Genomic DNA, 17,802 nt, shown 5'->3' on the forward strand with positions numbered 1-17,802 from the left:
AGATGGTATTGGGTGTTGGAACCTGGAGTGTAGGAGAGAGGTCAGGGCGGGTCTCAGTGACTAAGGTGGTACCTAATGCTATGAGACTGGGTGAGATTGCTGAGGGAGTGAGTGGTAGAGGTTTGAGGGAGAGTAGAAGGTGGGAAATAGCCATCTTGGAGACGGGAAGAGAATGGAAAAGGGAAGTGGTGGGACAGTTCCCAGCATATGGCAGGTGATTGATAATATTTATTGAGTGGATGCATGGATGGGTGAGTAGTTGCATGGATGGGTGGATGCATGGATGGATGGGCGAATGCATGCATACCTGCATTGTTGTAGGACTGCTGTGGAGTGCAGAATACCTAAAGGCCAACTGGGGAATGTAACAGGTTAGTAAATGTTTGGGATTTCAGGGGCTTATGGGGCTGGAGACCAAGACAGTTTTGTGGAAGTGGAATGGATTTGATCTGAGCCTGGGAGAGCAGCCAGGGTCTGAGACATTTGTAGAGAAAGTAAAGGTAAATTGAAGGGAATGGCATTAGCCAAATTTGGAATGCACGAGGCATATTTAGGAGTCTGTTACAGATAACAGAGTTGGACTGGGTGGAAGGTTCTTACGAAGGGGGCGTTGGTGGAGTGAAGTGGCTGAGGCCTCCCAGGGGCTAGAGGGCAGGGGGAGAGGCAGGAGAGTGAGAGAACCTGCCCCGAAGGCCTCATTTTCATTCCCTGACCTCCACCCTGCCGGATCTTGGGTGACTCCACCATGTCAAGCACACTGGGCCCACTCCTGTCACCCACGCCGGTGAGCCAAGCAGCCTAGGCGTAGCATCTGACGGTACATTCTCTGGTCTCTGGGAGGTAGGGAGGGTGTGGGGATTATGATCTTCACTGGTGTTTTTTTTTTTTTTTTTTTTTAAGATTGGCACCTGAGCTAACAACTGTTGCCAATCTTTTTTTTCCCCTCTGTTTTTTCTCCCCAAATCCCCCCAGTACATAGTTGTATATTTTATTTGTGGGTCCTTCTAGTTATGGCATGTGGGACACCACCTCAATGTGGCCTGATGAGCGGTGCCATGTCCGCGCCCAGGATTTGAACCCGTGAAACCCTGGGCCGCTGAAGCGGAGCACGCCAACTTAACTGCTCTGCCGCGGAGCTGGCCCCATGATCTTCATTTTTGATAGATGAAAAGTGAAGCTCAGGAAGGCTGCGGGCGTCCCCTCGTTAGGCAGTGATGTTGGCGCATCTCACTCCAAAGCCTTCGAGCAGTTCTTGCTGAGTGCGCACTTGTGGCCATTGCTGAAGAAGTTGCCTGCATCTCTTGTGTTAGGACAGGGGACCGAGACACCTGTTTATACCACACCTTGAGGACGAGAGGATGGTATGGCTTCCTGAGTTTGGTTCCTCATCTGTAAAATTGGGCTTGTGTTCGGACTCGCTTCCTACAGTCACAGTAGAAAATCAGTTACCTAAAGCACGTAAGCATGGGGCAGGGTGCTGTGGCAGCTCTGAGTATCATCTGTGATAAAGGGCTTCACTTTCACAGATATTGAATACCTTCACTAAGTCAGAAGAACTTTTCTCTACCCCTAGTATAATCTGGAGAACTTTTTGGAATTTTGGGTTTGTTTGATTTTTGCATTGCAAATATCCCTCTCTTCCCCTTCCTAAAAATTGATGCTTTCATTTTTTCTTGTTGTTAACTAGTATTGCAGATATTTAAGTGGAGTAAAATGCCTTGGGCTGATGCAAAAAGAGTACACTCTGCTCTCGCGTCCATGTCTGTGGGCAATGGTAACTGACCCAGTGCTTGTGGGGAGCTCCCATGCATGGAGCCGGTAACCGACCTGTCTTTCCCTGGGGCCCCACCCTGACCTCTGTGCTAGCACTGTCATTTGATGCTTGTCTTGTCCCTTCCTGAAAACAGCATTGACTCACTTCTCCAGCCTCCCCTAGCACCGGGCAGCAGCTCCTGTCTGATTCCCATCGCCTCCTCTGGATGGAGGGCTCATCCTCATCTTGCCAGATCAGCTGCAGGCTGGGTGTGCCTCAGCTCCCTCTGAGGAAAGTGGAGTTTCAAGCTCAGTAGCTGGGAGAGTGGGCGGAGGAAGGGAGGGTCCGTCCAGCTGAGAAAGGGCTGACCTGACAGTAGGGGGGTGTGTCCACTTTGGGGGAGGAGTGTTAGTGGATTTGAAACAAATTGATTCCTGGCTAAACATATTCCCAGGCTGTCACATCCTCTCACAACAAAATTAATTAAAATGGTCTTGGAATGAAAGTGGATGAGGCTACTGTTGCTATAACCCGCTTTTATTATGAAGCCCACCACCGGGGTTGGGGTGAAGCAGGTTTAAAATCCTAGGCATGCAGTCGACCCTTCATCCATACAGTCTCTCCTCCAGGATCACCACAAGGCGGGTTGGGGTTCTCAGAATTGTCTCCCCAAACCCTGAAGCAGGTTCAGATCCCTCACCTTAACCCGGAGAGACAGAGAAACAATTCCTGAGAATCTGCTGAGAAACAGCTGCTCGAGGACCTGTGCTGAATTTGCTCACCCTGGGTACGACCCAGCCATCTCCCTGTCCTGAACACCCACCTCCTTGATCAGGGCAGAACCAGGTGAGGGATGTGGGCTGGGCCGTAGAGAGACTCAGCAAGGGTGAGAGGACAGTTGCCTTGGCCTTTGGGCAGGAGAGAAGGCGGGACAGGCCCAGAGGAATATGTCAGACCAGGGAGAATTGCCTTCAGCCCCTTTCCACTCTGTCTCAAGCATAATGTCCCTCGCCCACTGTCCCACAGTTCCGAGCCTGCACCCCACTTTGGCACCCACTGAGGTCTGTCCTAACCCCTCAAAAGCCGTTTAACCCCAGAACAGTTCAAAACTCCCGTTCCCTTAGAGCCACTCATAAGCCACATCAGTCCATGCTGAGTTTAAGGCAAAAAAGCAAACGCTTTTCTGCCTCTCTCATTCTCTCTCCTTCACCAAAGAATCACACCTTCTCTCAAATGCTTCCAGAAACACAAGCTTCGACTGTGTACACACAGTGCTAATTATGTGCGTTTGTGTGAATTGTTTCCGTTTAAGCCTAATTACTGTACTGGAGGCTAACACTTACATTTATCCTTAATATGTGTCAAATTAACTTCGTTAGAGTTGTAGTTAAGTCAGTGGGGAAATATAAAGAAGATTGTTTGGGAGTAAGATGGTCCTCATTTTATCCCTCATTTCCTCGGTGGTACTGGACAAGAATTTAACATCTCTCAAGCCATTTTCTTATCTTGGAATAAATCATCCCCATTCTGTCTTCCTCACAGAGTCGCTAGGAGGATGGTGTGAGACGCCTCATTTGTTCACAGATACTCCTGGATCCACCCCATGTTCAAGGTTCTGCAACAGTGGGCCAGACAGACCACTGCTGCCCTCCCGGACTTTCCAGTCCAGTCACGACAACGGAAGGTAAATAAGGAATGCATAAATAACAAACATTTATTGAGCTCTTGCTGTGTGCTGTGCACTGTGCTAAGCACGTTTCAAATATTTCCTTTATTTAATCCTTATAACAACGTGATGGGGTAGCTACTATTGTCCCCATTTTACACATGAGGAAACTGAGCCTCAGGGGGGTTACATCGCTGGGCACAAGTGTGGTTATGGCGGAGCCCCAGCTTGGATGCATGTAGTGTGATTCAGTCTGCAGTCGTCACTCTGCTGCTGCCAAGATGGAGGGTGACTGCTGGGTGCCCCGGGAGCAGACACGGGTGTGAAGGCACTCTGAGAACTGCGGTCCGTATTCTGTTGGTTAGAAGTAAGTCATGGGTCCCACCCATGCTCAAGGGGAGGGGACTACACGAGGGTGTGAACACCACGAGGCCACCATCACAGAGACCACCGGAGGGTCTGTCCACCACAGTCTCTAATTCTATCTGTGGGTCTTTTGTCCTTATGGTTTCGTATCATGTCAGCAATTTACAACTTAAAAAAAAAGTTAGGACACGAGCAGCATTTCTTAGATTTTTTCCTGACCCCCCCTGGATTTCGAGCACCCGCCCTCCAGGGAATTAATACAGTCCTGGCTGTTTCCATGGTTAAATGGTCCTAGGAATTTTATGAAAGAGAAATGGAGCCACAGGACCTTGAGGAGGAGGAATCAGCAGAGAGAGAACAGAGAGTCCAGTGAAGAATTCAGACATTTAATCAAAACTTTAAAATTCGTCCATTCATTTCTTTCTTTCTTTATTCATTCATTCCTGTGTTCACATGTCCAGCACATTTAGGTGAGTCTTTCTGTGTTTTGTGTCCAGTGCAGTTTTGGCCACTGACACAGACGTGGCCATGTCCTTCCACCACATCCAGGGCAGAGTTAACAGAGAGGAGAGGGTGGGACACCCTCTGCCTGGGACATGTTGGGCGGCTTCACTCCTCGTGCGTAGGGGACCACCCTGGAGTTCACTGCAGGGACAGGCAGACAAAGGGAACAGTATAGTTTTTAAAACAGAGTAAACACAATTTACCTTTTCCTGCTGAGCCAGAATATCACTTTGAACATTCGCGGCTGGGCTGTGTAGCGTGGAACAACCGCCTGAAGGCCCCAGGCTCAGAGCACAAGGCTTTTTAGTGTTGGCGAGTGTGTTTCATAGCATTTCCATTTCTTCTATTGTTCTCTGCCCCTCACTTGTCTCTGCTTGGTTTTCTCGGTGAATTTCACTTCATCAGACCTTTTCCTCCTGTCTGAGTTGCTGCTTGTAAATTACTGTGGAGTCAGAAACCCCCATCCCTATATCCAGGTTAGCATTGTGTGTCAGGTGCGAGTTAATAAGCGGATCTCAAGGGCAAGCCAGCCCCCACCCCAGTATCAGAATAAGGAAGTGGGTGTCATTTGAAAACAAAGCATTACTTTGATTCATTGCTTTTGTTTAATATTAGTCATTCATTTACTTGATTTTGAATTTCAGCTAACTGTAACGTTAGGGTGACTCTGTTTATTCAAGGAGAATATTGGTTAACAGATGTGAGACTAACAGTACATGAACACAGTATTGGGGATGTCCATTTAAAAAGCAAATTCGTCTGTTATTTTACCCTCGAAATGAGTTTATTTGGGAATAGCTGAAAGAATTGCAATTCTGGATGTGCGTGCTGTGGGAAATCATAAGCAAATCCAAAAAACAAAGGAGGGGAGCTGCTTTTATAGAGAAAAAGGAGGAGCAGGGAGGCACTGTTCTCAAGAAAGTCCATTGGGGCAAAGTAACAGTTCAGGGTGGCAACGGCTTCTCATTGGCTGAGCTGCAGCATTTCTCATTGGCTGAGCTGCGGCGTTTCTCATTGGCTGAGCTGCGGTGTTTCTCATTGGCTGAGCTGTGGTGTTTCTCATTGGCTGAGCTGTGGTGTTTCTCATTGGCTGAGCTGCGGTGTTTCTCATTGGCTGAGCTGTGGTGTTTCTCATTGGCTGGGCCGTTCCCAGGTAGGGAGAGAAATCTTGCAGTAGGAAAGTAGGATTACTTTCTGTGAAAGATGCAAGCATCTGTCTCTTCCTGTTTGGGGTAATTGTCGATGTGTGATAGGGTGTGAGGGCTCCCCCTGCAGGCCTTCTTGGCTCCAGTTTAGTTAAGGTTTCCTTCATTAATTTCTGCAGGGCTAACAATACTTCTGAGGAAGGACAGGAACTTGGTCACAGGAGTTTGGGCTGCTCAGAGCCTCATTCTTACTCCTCTCTCCCCCGGCCCCCCAAATCCATACCCTCCTCCTTCCCCTCCTGCTGCAGTTTAAGGAGTTAATTGATGACTCCAGGAGAGTGTTGGTTTCCTGTGGCTGCTTTAACAAATTACCACAAACTGGGTGGCTTGAAACAACAGAAATTTCTTCCCTCTGCGTTCTGGAGGCCGGCAGGGCTGCAGTCGCCCTTGAGACTCAGGGGAACGATCCTCTCTGGCCTCTTCCAGGTGCTGGTGGCTGCCCTGGCATTCCTGGGCTTGTGGCTGCATCACTCCAGTCTCTGTCTTCCTGTCACCTTCTCTGTGTCTGTGTCTTCTGCCTCTTAAATCTCCTTCTGCCTCAGTTTGTAAGGACACTTGTCATTGGATTTATAGAGTCCACCCAGATTATCCAGGATGATCTCCTTATCTCAGGATCCTTAGTTAGTCACACCTGCAAAGACTTTTTTTTCCAAATGTGGTCCCACTCACAGGTTCCAGGGACTTGACGTGGATATCTTTTGGTGGTCTGTTTGTCAGCCTACTATGTGAGGGATGCAGCTAAAGGGTTTAGAAAGTACCTCGTGTATAACGGAGCCACTTGATATTGCTGCCACTGCTGCTGCTGTATTCCTCACTCTTTTACTTATTCACTGAGTGTCTGGGTATCTGCCCTGGCCCCCCACCACACTGGGTGCCAAGGATACAAAAGTGAAGTGAGGCATGGCCATGCCCTCGAGGGGGCACCAGCCGTGTTTCCAGATGTCTGAGGTCTACTTTGAGCACATGCACACAGTTGACTTACCTGGCTGAGTCTGTGCGCCTGCCCACCCTTCACGGTGTTGTTGCTTTGGGGCATGGTATTCCTAGTTCCAAGCACCCAATGTACAAATAAACTTATGAAAAGTCCAAATCACTAACTTACAAATTAGATGTGCTCAAAGGCAGTCTAAAGTGAAAGCATAATTCCTTGTGTTTATAGTTTTTAAAACACTGCTGCCTCACCTGTGTTGTGCATTGTCTTGTACAGATGATACACCTTTGGCTCAGCCAGATCATTAAGCTAGTGAAGCACGGGAACCTGGGTCCCTGATTCTGAGCGTAGGCTGGCCAGCAGCCCTGCCTGTCTTCCTTCTCCCTGCAGTCCTTGCTCCTTCAACACACCTTCATTAGTGTCTGCTGTGTCCTATCTACTGTGCTAACCCCTGAGAGTGCAAACAGAAACTTGCCCTGAGCGTGTGCGGGGGGACACCAACAATACACTAATAGGGCAGTACTTGGGGTGCGCTGTGCTTCCCCAGGAGGGGAGTGCTGACCTAGGCAGAAGGAGGAGTAGGGTTTGGGAAAGCTGGCAGGGAGGGTGCTCAAGGCAGAGACTGGCCTCATAGGGGCAGGAGAGCCAGCATCCGAGTGAGGAGAAGGCCCTGGTCTGTGATCTTGGGAAATCTCCTCTTACGCTGCCACCCCCACCCAGCCTCCTTCAGTGAGCTGGTTTGTGGTCAGAATTTAAAAATTAGAGCTTCTTTTGGCTTAGCCAGGTAGCAAATTTACTCTACACTCAGATGCAGAGTCCCCTGAAGGGGACGAGGCTCCTGCTCGGCCAGCCACTTCACGTAGCAGGGTGTCTGGCGTTCTTCAAGGACAGGTTTTCTCAGTGAACCAGGGGTCAGGCAGGTCTGAGGATGATGAATACTTGAGGTATGGGTGGAGAGTGGCCATCAGTATGTGGGGACAGAAGCAGGGGGGACAGCACTTGGGGGTCCACAAACATCCCTCCTTTAGAATTTCTCTCACCAGCCTCGAGCTATCTGACCATATTTGGACGCTGGGTCCTGGTGCTCTTCCTTGGAAACAGACTCGAGGCTTGAGCCTTCCCTTCGAAGAGCAGGAAGTAGGTTCCTCCATTAATTTACTGCCTGGTGCAGTGAATTCGTATCTGCTTGGCTTCTGACTCTCTTCCCTCCTGCATCCCAGCTCACCAGTTAACCCCCAGAGCCGGCAGCCTTCACAGAGTGCCAGGACCCCAGACTGCGGCTCAGGGAGCTGTGGCAGCAAAGTGACTTCTCCATCTGGCCCACTGGGAATATTGCTTTTGTTTGCCTTTGTTCCTGTATGTTCTTAAGCTAAAGACACACACACACAAACTTTAGATTATTATTTTGAATATTATTTTATCAACTTACCTATTTTTCTTTACATTTTACAGGGTATACTATATTGTTAAAATGTGATGTTGTCATGGCCAGACGTTGCATTTCTAGTCTTGCTCTTGATGTTATTGGGGAAGTCGATGCCCTGAGGAATGTCAGAGCATGCGAGTTGTCCTGTTGGGTCAGCCCTGTCTGCCCAGCTCCGCCCTGTCTCTGGATGTCTGAGTGCCTCTTGCAGGAGGGGGAACCTGGGAAAGTGGAAGGTCTTGGGGACACCCGTGAGAGTTACTCACCAGGCTGTAGGGAACAGAGCTGGCAGAGGGGAGCCCAGAACTCTCAGGGTAGAGAGAAGTGAGAGATTGAGCAGTAGCAACAATGCTAAGCCTCAGGCCTGAGGCTGAGGCAAGACTGGCAATGGAAAACCAGAGCTCAGGTTCGAGGGTAGGGAAGTGGGGTGCGATGGAGGTAGGCATGGGCGGCTCAAGGAGGCTGTGCCTTTTTGGAACTGAGAGCAGGTGGGGTGGTGAGAAGGCACCAAGCTTAAAGGTGGGGATGGGGGACAAAGCCTTTTAGCTGTCCATAACTTTCTTCCTCGTCGCAAACCTCAGGGTGAGCGATGGATCCACAACCTTGTCTTGGTCTGAGGGGACCATCGGTGGCGACAGGCTACCTACTCGGGGTGCTGGAGGAGATGTGGGGTGTCAGGCCTGCTGCCTCCCTTCTCCCTGGGCTCCTGGCGGCTTGTTTTTCTCATTTCCTGAGATAGCTGGAGGGAGATGCTCGTTCAGCACCGGGCGCTCTCTCATCGCCTCTGCCTTTTCTCTTCGGCCTTCGCAGAGTCTCACCTGGGGCAGTTTCTGGGGTCTGGTGACCTGGCTCAGCAGCCGGTGCAAGACTGCAGTGGAGAGCATGTATTCCCAGGAGACTGGGCGTGGATACGACATATTCTGCCCTCATGGTTTTTGGTTTTTAATATTCTTTTAAAATTATAAAATTCATAATAATGTTCATAAAAAATGACAGTCCCGAGGTAGATGAAGTTAATGGGTTGGGCCCGTTTCTGGCCTGCCTCTCCCCGCAACTCCCAACTCCCCAAAGGCAGCCACTGTCCTCCCTGGTTGTGTGTCCTTCCCATCCACTCAGCTCTTGGGGGTGGTTTTTGTTAACTGTTTGCTGAGCCTTGTGGCAGACCAGAATACACTCCAGGAGTCTGATGTGCTCCTTATAATTCCGGAGCCTTGGTCTCTGCGAGACTCACATCCAGACCCTCAATGGCAGGGGCCTGGAGCTAAGAGCTAGGGTGACCCCAGATGCTGCTGCCTTCCACTCAGTTCTGGCCCCTGGGGGCTCACCAGGCTGCGGATCCTGTTACTCAAGTGCCCCCCACACTCAGCTTGTCTCTGGAGGTCCGGAGTGGGGTCCAGCCACTCTCAGCTCGGGGGTCTTGGTCAGCTCTCAGCTTCCCCCTGTGCTGTGCCTTCATGTGATATGAAGGTGGACACTTCCCCTCTCTCCCTTCCCTATCCCCCCGCGCACTTGGCCATGTGGCTTCTGCATGTTCCGCTGGCCTGGCAGGTCAGGAACGCAGAAAGACGGCTTCGCCGGCCCAGGCTCTTATTTATTCAGGCGAGAGAAAGTATGCGAAAGGTCCTTGATGCCTGTGCAGCATGTGCCACAGGGAGGTGGTCTGCTCTGACAAGGTTCACATAGCTTTCCATAGCGTCACTGTGAGCTCCTCAGAGCTGAACAGCAGGGGTCTAAGTTCTGAGGACCGGAACACTTGGCCAAGGGCGAGTAGAGTCCTGGGGCAGCCAGGCAGCTCATCCAAGCTGGGGTCCCTTCCCAGAGGTCCCGCCAAAAGTACCGACCCCGTGATCGCCTGGCCTCGCTGCAGGTAGGAGGTGTCCCCACCAGTGGCCCTCTGGGCTGAGGGACATGTCTGTCCAGTGACTGAAGGTAACCATTTGCCCAGGACTTTTAAAGAGGAGAGAAAAATATTTTTCATTGTTTTGGAGCCATTTCTCATTTGCAGAACTACTGACATTTGGGGAGGGATAACTGTCTGCTGTGGGACTGTCCTGTGCTCTGAGATGGTCAGCAGCATCCCTGGCCTGGACCCACTGGATGCCAGTAGCATCCCCCACCCCATGTTGTGACAACCAAAAATGCCTCTGGACGTTCCAAATGTCCCCCACTGGACAGAATTGTCCCCATCGAGAACGACTAGATTTGAGGATTCAGAACTGGGCTTTCTGTGACCCCTGCTTTGGCATCGTAAGCTGCCTCTTGCTCGGGTGCAGTTTTCTTTGTTCCTTTTCCAAAAGGCTGACCTCATCGGGCTCATTTGTTTGTTTCGTTGACTCACCCAGCTCTAACCACAAGCAGCCTTCCTACTTTGGGGGATCCCAAGTGACTTATCATGGGACTTTGTATGTAAATTTAAAAGATTCTTGTCTACTAAATTGGAGGCAGAAACCCTCAACTTCTTTTTTAGCTCCAGTTGGTAAATAACTTCCCAAAAGTGTTTAAGGGCATGCCAAGCTGCCACTGGCGATTTTATTGTGAGCACCTTTGCAGTTCAATTTTCTGAAATCCCTGAGCATTTCTCTCCCCTTAGTTTGGGTCTTGGCCCAGTGACTAGCAGATGATCTAAAGGCCAGGGCTTTCTGAAGTTGGCTAGTGCTTGGGGGATTTTTCTTAAGGCCTCTGACGCGGGACTGGCGGGGGGAGGAAGGGAAAGGACCGGGCTGCCTGAGGGAGAGGAGGGGAGAAGCCAGGTCCCAGGATGGACCAACCAAGGGTCACACCCCACTGCTGTGCATCAGGCCCCTTGAGCAAGACCCAGCCTGTTTGCTGGCCCCACTTGAGGCCACAGAGTGAGCCGCTGGCTTTGAGATGGGGCTTCACAAAGCACAGTGTTGCTCTGAGGACTGACACAACCCTGAGGTCGGAGGCCACGCCTAGTGACAGCAGCCTTCTCCCTCCCGCCTTTGGTGAGTGGGGCTGTAACCCCAGGGGGAGGAGGCTGGGTTCTGTCTGAATTCCGTCTCTGGTCCTCTCTTGGCTCCTTTCCCGCCTCACTGTCTCCTTAGGGAAATGGGTTCTGGTTTCCCAGTAGGGGCTTCAGATCTTAGCATCCACCTTGTACTTGAAAACCTAGTTATCAAAAGATCATTGTGCCCACAGCTCTCCTCTCAGGCATTGCTGTTTCCATTCTTCACTGGCCCCCAGAGGCTCGGCTTAATTGGCTGCCTCCGAAGCATGCGATTGAACTTGAGCAGTGGTTGGGATGCCCGGGCCCGCCCCTCCCCACGCAGCACCTGTGACCTTATATTCAGATGGCGGTGAGCTCCCATGCACACTGTCACCTTGCACTTGATGGGCATCAGGGACCAGGAAGTGAAAAGGCGGAGAAGCTAGATCTGGCTGCCAAGGGCTCTGAGTCCTGAATGGCAGGAAAATAAGCAGTGATGCTGCTGGACCCGATGCCACTGGCCCCACCACCTGCCCACCAGCACCTGGTTAATACATCGAGCCAAGCCCTCTTATAGACCGGACTGTACCGCGGGTGCTCAGAGATCCTATTGAAGGGCTGAGACAGAGGGATGGGTGGGCCTATGCATGCTTAGAGCAGAGTCTCGCGGCGTCTGGGACTTGCCCTTTGCTCCCTCGGGCTGTGCTCGCTGCCTTTACCTGCGCTGGGCCTGGCAGAGCTCGGAGTCTTCCGGATTCCAGGGTCTGCGGTAGCCAGTCTGTCAACTGCTGGAGTAAGCTGCTTTCCCAAAATAGCCATCCAGAGGGAAGGAGCAGCCCTGGAATTCGACCCTGGTGATCACCGTGATGGCCTTGCCCAGGCTCCTGGTCCCACCTGGCCCCACCTCCCTGACCATCTCCAAGGAGCTATTGGTGGATGTGGGGGCCAGGGTTTTTCCTCTCTCTCTCTCTCTCCTTCCTTCCTCTTCCCTTTGTTCTTTCTTTCCACCAGCTTTAGGTTTACAATCCAAGTGACTCAGGAGAGATGTTCCAGTGCCTGACTGGCTGGGGAGGGGCAGGTCACGGTGGGAGCAGGGAGGGGAGGGGCCCTGTGTGCCAGCACCTCTCTGCAGGTGACTGCACATCCATGGAGGGGCCGAGGCGCTGGCTGTGAGTCGGGCCACTGGCAGCGGTGCCAGACCTGGAGGTGGCAGCAGGCTTGACAGGTCCGACAGGTGGAGCCAGCCCTGCGGCTGCGAGGCCACAGTTGAAGGTCTCATCCCGGGTCCTCCCTCAGCCCACAAAGCAGGTAACCCACTTTTCATTTTTTCTGCTGGTTTAGTCTGTGGTCAACTTCAGGGAACACTTACCACTTGAGGAGAAGGCTTTTGGGATTAGCGAGGAAAGTCGTGGATTTGTTGAGAGAGTTTTGTGTACAAAATCTGGCCTTGGCGTTAGAGAAACATTTCTAAGTGTCTGGTCCTTTGGTCTGAAAAGTAAGTTTCTTACGGAGCCTGGATGCTTAATGGCAAATGTAAGACAAGGTCCAGAAACGGCGAGATTGTTTTTGTAACTGCAAATGGCACACCGTGGAAGGCTTGGCTGTGGTTAGGTGGACTGTTACGTTTCCATAAGGAGGGGGTGGGGGGTGCCGCCTCCGCTCAGCACCAGGGCTCGGCTGTATCGGGGCAGCTCCCTCAAGCCCTACTCGGAGAAGCACGGGCAGTGCTGGGCTTCCTCCAAAACTCAAATTTATATTACAGCCCCTTGGGCTGGATTGTATTTTGAAATTGTTTGAAGTTTTGAAATCACCTCTCCTGTTAAGACTGGACTTCTGAACACCAGGCTCCAGCATTTTCATTCGCGCTGTGTTTAGCCAGTGAATGTGCCCTTAGCCCTCCTTTTGGGGGATTTCTGGCCTGAGGACAGGACGGGAAGGAGCCCAGGTCTGAAGAGCCAAGCCAGGACTCCCCGCCTGAAGCAAGCACTGGTTTTGTCTTATTTGATGTTGTTGAGGATGTGTTCACTGTCTTCCTCTCGACAGTCCAGTCGTGTTCTCTCCTACCTGCTGCCGCTGTGGGGTGTCCGCCGGATGCTCACTGGGAAGAGGGCCCCCCCTGGGAGTGGGAGGCTGAGAGCAGACAGCACAGCTGTCTAAAGCTGCCCTTGCACCTTATACTTTGTGGGGAGAGGACTGGGAAGCTGTTTCTGCTGTGGCTGAACGTTTTGTGACAGAAACGTTGTTTTTCTTAAGTGGTTTGCTTTTTTTTTTTTTTTAAATTCCAAGGTAATTTCTCTTGCTCAAATTGCTTAAATTATAGGATATATCGTTAGGATTCCTTCCTCTGCAAGTAAGAGAAAACCCCACTCGAAACGATATAAGTAATCAGAACGTTAAAAATGTTATAAAACGTAAGCCCAGAGATCGGGCACCTGTGATGGGGAATATCCAGCGGCCCAGCCATGCCAAGGAGTAAGCTCTCCGCATTTCCGCTCTGCCATCCTCCACCTACTGACTTCATCTCCCGCCAGCTCCCGTCCGGCTCTTCCTGGGGGTCTCTTGTGAGTGAGGAAACCTTTCCCAAAGCCCCTGCTCACTTTCCTACAAATCTCATTGGCCAGAATTATGCCTTGTGCCCAGCCCCAGCCAATCAGAGGCACCAGAAGGGTGTGGGGATGGAATTCATGAGGCACATAACTAGGGAGAGGGGAGTGGATCACCCGAACCAAATCGGGGCCTCCGAGCTGGAGAAGACGGGGTGTGAATTTGGGGCAGGCAACCAACAGTATCTGCTACAGTGGAAAATTTAAATTTATTCAGATTTCTAACTGACTTGGGGTAAGACAGTAACTCTTACTCCTAAAATACGTGTACTTTATACTCAATTCTTTTTCTCTTTTTTTAAAGATTGGCACCTGAGCTAACATCTGTTGCCAGTCTTCTTTTTTTAATTATTCTTCTTCTCCCCAAAGCCCCCTGGTACATAGTTGTATATTTTTAGTTGTGGGTCTTTCTGGTTGTGCTATGTGGGATGCCGCCTCAGCGTAGCTTGACGAGCGGTGCCATGTCCATGCCCAGCATCCGAACCAGTGAAACCCTGGGTCACCAAAGCAGAGTGCACGAACCCACTGGGGCCGGCCTCTATACTCAATTCTTAATGCAAAGGTAGTTTTAGACAACCACGGTGTCTACTCAGCCTTTCACTTCCCAGGGAGGCCCTCTTCCCAGGAAGCATCTGGACTGGTGGTTTTCAAGTGTTTGAGTTTTTTTCCCTCTTGATGCACCTGCTGCCTCCCGGAGTTGGCTGCTCAAGGCTCCATCCCTAAGAACCAGAATAGGGAAAAATGAGAGTTCTGAATATTGAGAGGCATTAGACGAACAGGTCTCCCAGCTCTGCAGAGCGAGAGGCCGCAGCCTTCTGGCTGGCAGCTCCCCAGAACCAACAAGCATGCCTGCCATTCACCAGGACACTGCGGGATCAGCAGAGGGACAGGCATGTACCACCATCACCTACTGGGGGCTTCCTGGAGCTTTCTCTTTTCTCCAGGGCGGGCACAGGCGGCTGTGGGAGAGATGAGGGTGGTAGCTGCCCTGCTGGGAAAGCTAGTTCCAGTAGACACAGACCTGATGGTAATTTTTGAGGCTGAAAACATCCAAGTCCGTCTTTTTTGGCCCTGTCCCTGGGACACCCCCTCTTAAGGCAGGTTTCTCTCCCCCCTGGCTCCATCCTGGACAGTCTTGGAAGCTCCTCTGAGCCACCTCACCTTCCTTCCGCTGGCTCAGGTTTTCTGGATGGGATCAATGCAATGGCAGAAAAATTCCTAATAGCTTTCGACGTCGTTGTGAAACGCAGAGGATGCTTCTCAGTATGGGCTTCTCCACCAGACGGGCGCTTCAAAAGCCCTTGTTCTCCTGGTTCGGAACTGCTGGCAGATGTAATTTTGCATGTCTGCGATTTCTGCCCATCTGTCTCCGTGGACCCCCAAGGTCCTGGACGGCTGCCGTCCTCCCTGTCTGGTCCTCAGCACCCAGCACCGTGTCAGTGCGTCACAGGCGCTCAGTCGGTGATGGATGCCTGAAGGTGAGGTCTTGCTTCCTGAAAGATATGCTGTCGGATTAGGAAGGCTTCCAGAGTGGATTTCCACATCTCCTGGATGGAGAGGGCTGCGCTTTCCCCGGAGTCGTAACATCCAAGAGCCTTGTTACGACAATTCACTTTTTCTTTAGCACTTAAAAGTTGAGCACTAGGAACTTAAAATTCTCCTGGTAAAAATAACTTCTGGTTTTCTTGCATTTCTCCTGGTTCCCTGGACCAGCAGCTCCACAGCAAGATGCGTCGGGCCTGGGGCTCAAAAGGGCCCCTGTAAGAAGTGAAGTGAAGGCAAATCGGGCCTCTGAACTGAGCTCCAGGCCTTTTAAGCATCTTGTGTTCATGTGGCAGAAGCTTGCCTGGTGATTGAACCACAGGCCTTTGCGTAGAAAGGAATGTCCATTTCAGTCTGCGTGTGTTCACTCTGAGCTCAGGGTGCGGCTTTCCAGGACTTGGTTCAAGGCTGCTGACTAGGTGTGTTTTGTGTCTCATGGAACACAGTGAAGTTTCATGCACTGACTGATTCTTCGCCCTTTCCTACAGTCCTCTGACCAGAAGATTGTCCCTGAGGTCCAGGCCTCCTCTGTCTAACTGGGAAGATTGTCTCTGTATCCGAGGATCCTGGACTCAGGGGGAAGAGGGACCCCCTCCTGGCCACCAGAACTGCCAGACCAGCCCTGGTGCCCGGCCTGTGGAGGCTGACCCTTCCTCGGGTCACTGCCTAGATTCAGAAAATGCAGTTCCCTGTGGAAACCAGGGGCCGGGGCTGTGTGGCAGTAGAAGGCGCATCTGGTCTTGCCTTTCTGAGCTGTCTTTTCCTTGGGGACTGTTGCTGAGCTGGAGGAGGGGCTGGATGGAGGACTTGGCAGTTCTCTTGTCTTCATCCTTCTCACACTCCGTTAGTGCTTGTTGAGACCTCTGCTGGGGTTCAGACCGAGCCCCATCCCCGAGAATGCACAGGCCCTTCCACCGTCACAGCCCGGCCTTTGCTCTCTGCCACAGCAGTACCACGAGCCCGGTCTTAAACCAGTGAGCTCCTGAGCCATCCCCGCCCCTCACACCCGTCTCCTGACGGGCCAGCCCATCCGAATGCGACTCCGTGCTCACGAGACCACATGTGCCCCTGTGGCTCTGTTTGCACTGTGGAGCTGTCTTTACCTTGGGAAGTCTGCTTCTGTTGTCAGTATTCGAGGGTCCTCCAGTCTGGGAGTCGAGAGAGGGGGAGCCTTTATTCAGGCTCCTGCTTGTCCCTGTGCTTTTTGAGGATGTGGTCACAGCAGAAGATGCCTTTGGCCCCCAGACCTGCTGGATCAGAAGCTCCAGAGCGTAGCTGGGAAACTGCACTTTACCAACCTTCCAGGTGACTCTTTCTAATCTGATAAACGTGCTCTGCTGGAACTCACCTTTGGGATAAAATTGGATGTATTAGGAGTGTTTTTCCCACACTGAAAAATTGTAATTCAAGTCCAGTCTGGCTGGCTTCTTGGCAGAGCATCACGGATTTGCCTGCTTGGGGGCAGAGGACTAAAGTAAGAGTGAACTCCCATCTGCTCCCACTGGACATTTAGGAGCCCAGAGAGGACGGCTCAGTGCCCCGCATCCTGCCAAGCGTGTGGGAAAGCCTCGAGGGGCTTTCTCCTCCCGGGCAGAGAGATTGTGCTGGCTCACGAGCTGCTCTTATCTGCACCACCTTGCCTGGAACTCTGGTTTGTGGGACCTCCTGTGCTGGGGTAGAGGTCACATTGACCCTCCCAGGAACACCCCTGCACATCCCCACACCCACATGGAAGAGGAACTGTCCCATCGGTGGTCTTCATCCAAAGTAGTTAGTCACTAGATCTTCAAGCAGCCTCTGTGGTGGTGAGTTTGAGGTGTCAGCTCGGCCAGGCTGTAGTAGCCAGTAATTCAACCAAACGCTGATCTAGGTGCTGCTGGGAAGGTGTTTTGCAAATGTGGGTAACACCTGCAATAGGTTGACTTTAAGTAAAAATTATCCTTGATAATGTGGTGGGCCTCATCCGATCAGTTGAAGGCCTTTAGAGCAGAGCTGGCGTTTCCCTGAGGAAGGAGAAATTCTGCCTGTGGGCTGCAGTGTCAGCTCCTGCCTCAGAGTTTCCAGCCTGGCCTAGTCAGCTGACACAATCACGTGAGCCAATTCCTTGAAATAAATCTTAGTCTATATCTCCTTCTGGTTCCGTTTCTCTGGCAGAACTCTGACTGATACACTCTCTAAACAGTGCCCGGGATGGGGGACAAGTCACTGCTGCTTATTCCACGGTTTCCTTTTCACATAGACATGTGGATTTTAAATGACTGTCATTTTTTAACTTTTTCTCTTCCAGGGAAGTGCCGACTGGTTTTTTTTCTCTTTGTCAGCTAGTGGTGGGCCAACCCTGTTGGGATCTGCTGCCGGTCTTAACTTTATCCTCCATCCTGTCTTTCCTCCTCAGATGTCCTTCTCCACAGGTCCCAGGGAGAGGCAGGCCGGGTGTGCCTGCTGTGCCACGGACAGGGCCAGCTGTGCGTGTTTCTTTGGCAGTGTCTTAGCTGGTTGTTGTGAGTAATAGTGCGGGAAGCAATCAGCAAGTATACTGCCTTAGAACTGCTGCACGTTGTGGGGCCCGAGAGGAAGGGACAGGTGAGAGACACCGGGCTCACAGATGCTGAAGGAGAGAGGCGGGAGGCTGTGCATGGGCAGCTCCGGGCTGGGAGGGGCTCGCATGTGGCCAGCATTCACAGAGCATCTACTCGGTGGGAAGCGCTGTTCTAAGCATTCTAAATGTGTTCTCTCATGAGCAAGAGTCTACTGTTCTTTTTCTCTTAGAAGAAAACAGAAGTACTAAGAGCAAAAGTAATTGAAGATGCAATTGATAGAAAGTGGGGGGTGGGGGCAGTTTTGAACCCAAGCAGTCCGGCT

The 17,802-nt window shown here is 51.5% G+C and overlaps 1 long non-coding RNA gene across 1 annotated transcript; it reads left to right on the plus strand.

The window, feature by feature from the left end:
• Window positions 1-876: 876 nt before the first annotated feature.
• LOC139081998 (uncharacterized) lies at window positions 877-17,064 on the plus strand. The gene is made up of 3 exons (XR_011537593.1): window positions 877-2,599; window positions 3,296-3,437; window positions 15,429-17,064. It is a non-coding gene; the product is annotated as an uncharacterized lncRNA (long non-coding RNA).
• The last annotated feature ends 738 nt before the right edge of the window (window positions 17,065-17,802 follow it).

Source organism: Equus przewalskii, chromosome 2, assembly GCF_037783145.1.
Source record: "Equus przewalskii isolate Varuska chromosome 2, EquPr2, whole genome shotgun sequence".
NCBI classification, from domain to species: Eukaryota; Metazoa; Chordata; class Mammalia; order Perissodactyla; family Equidae; genus Equus; species Equus przewalskii.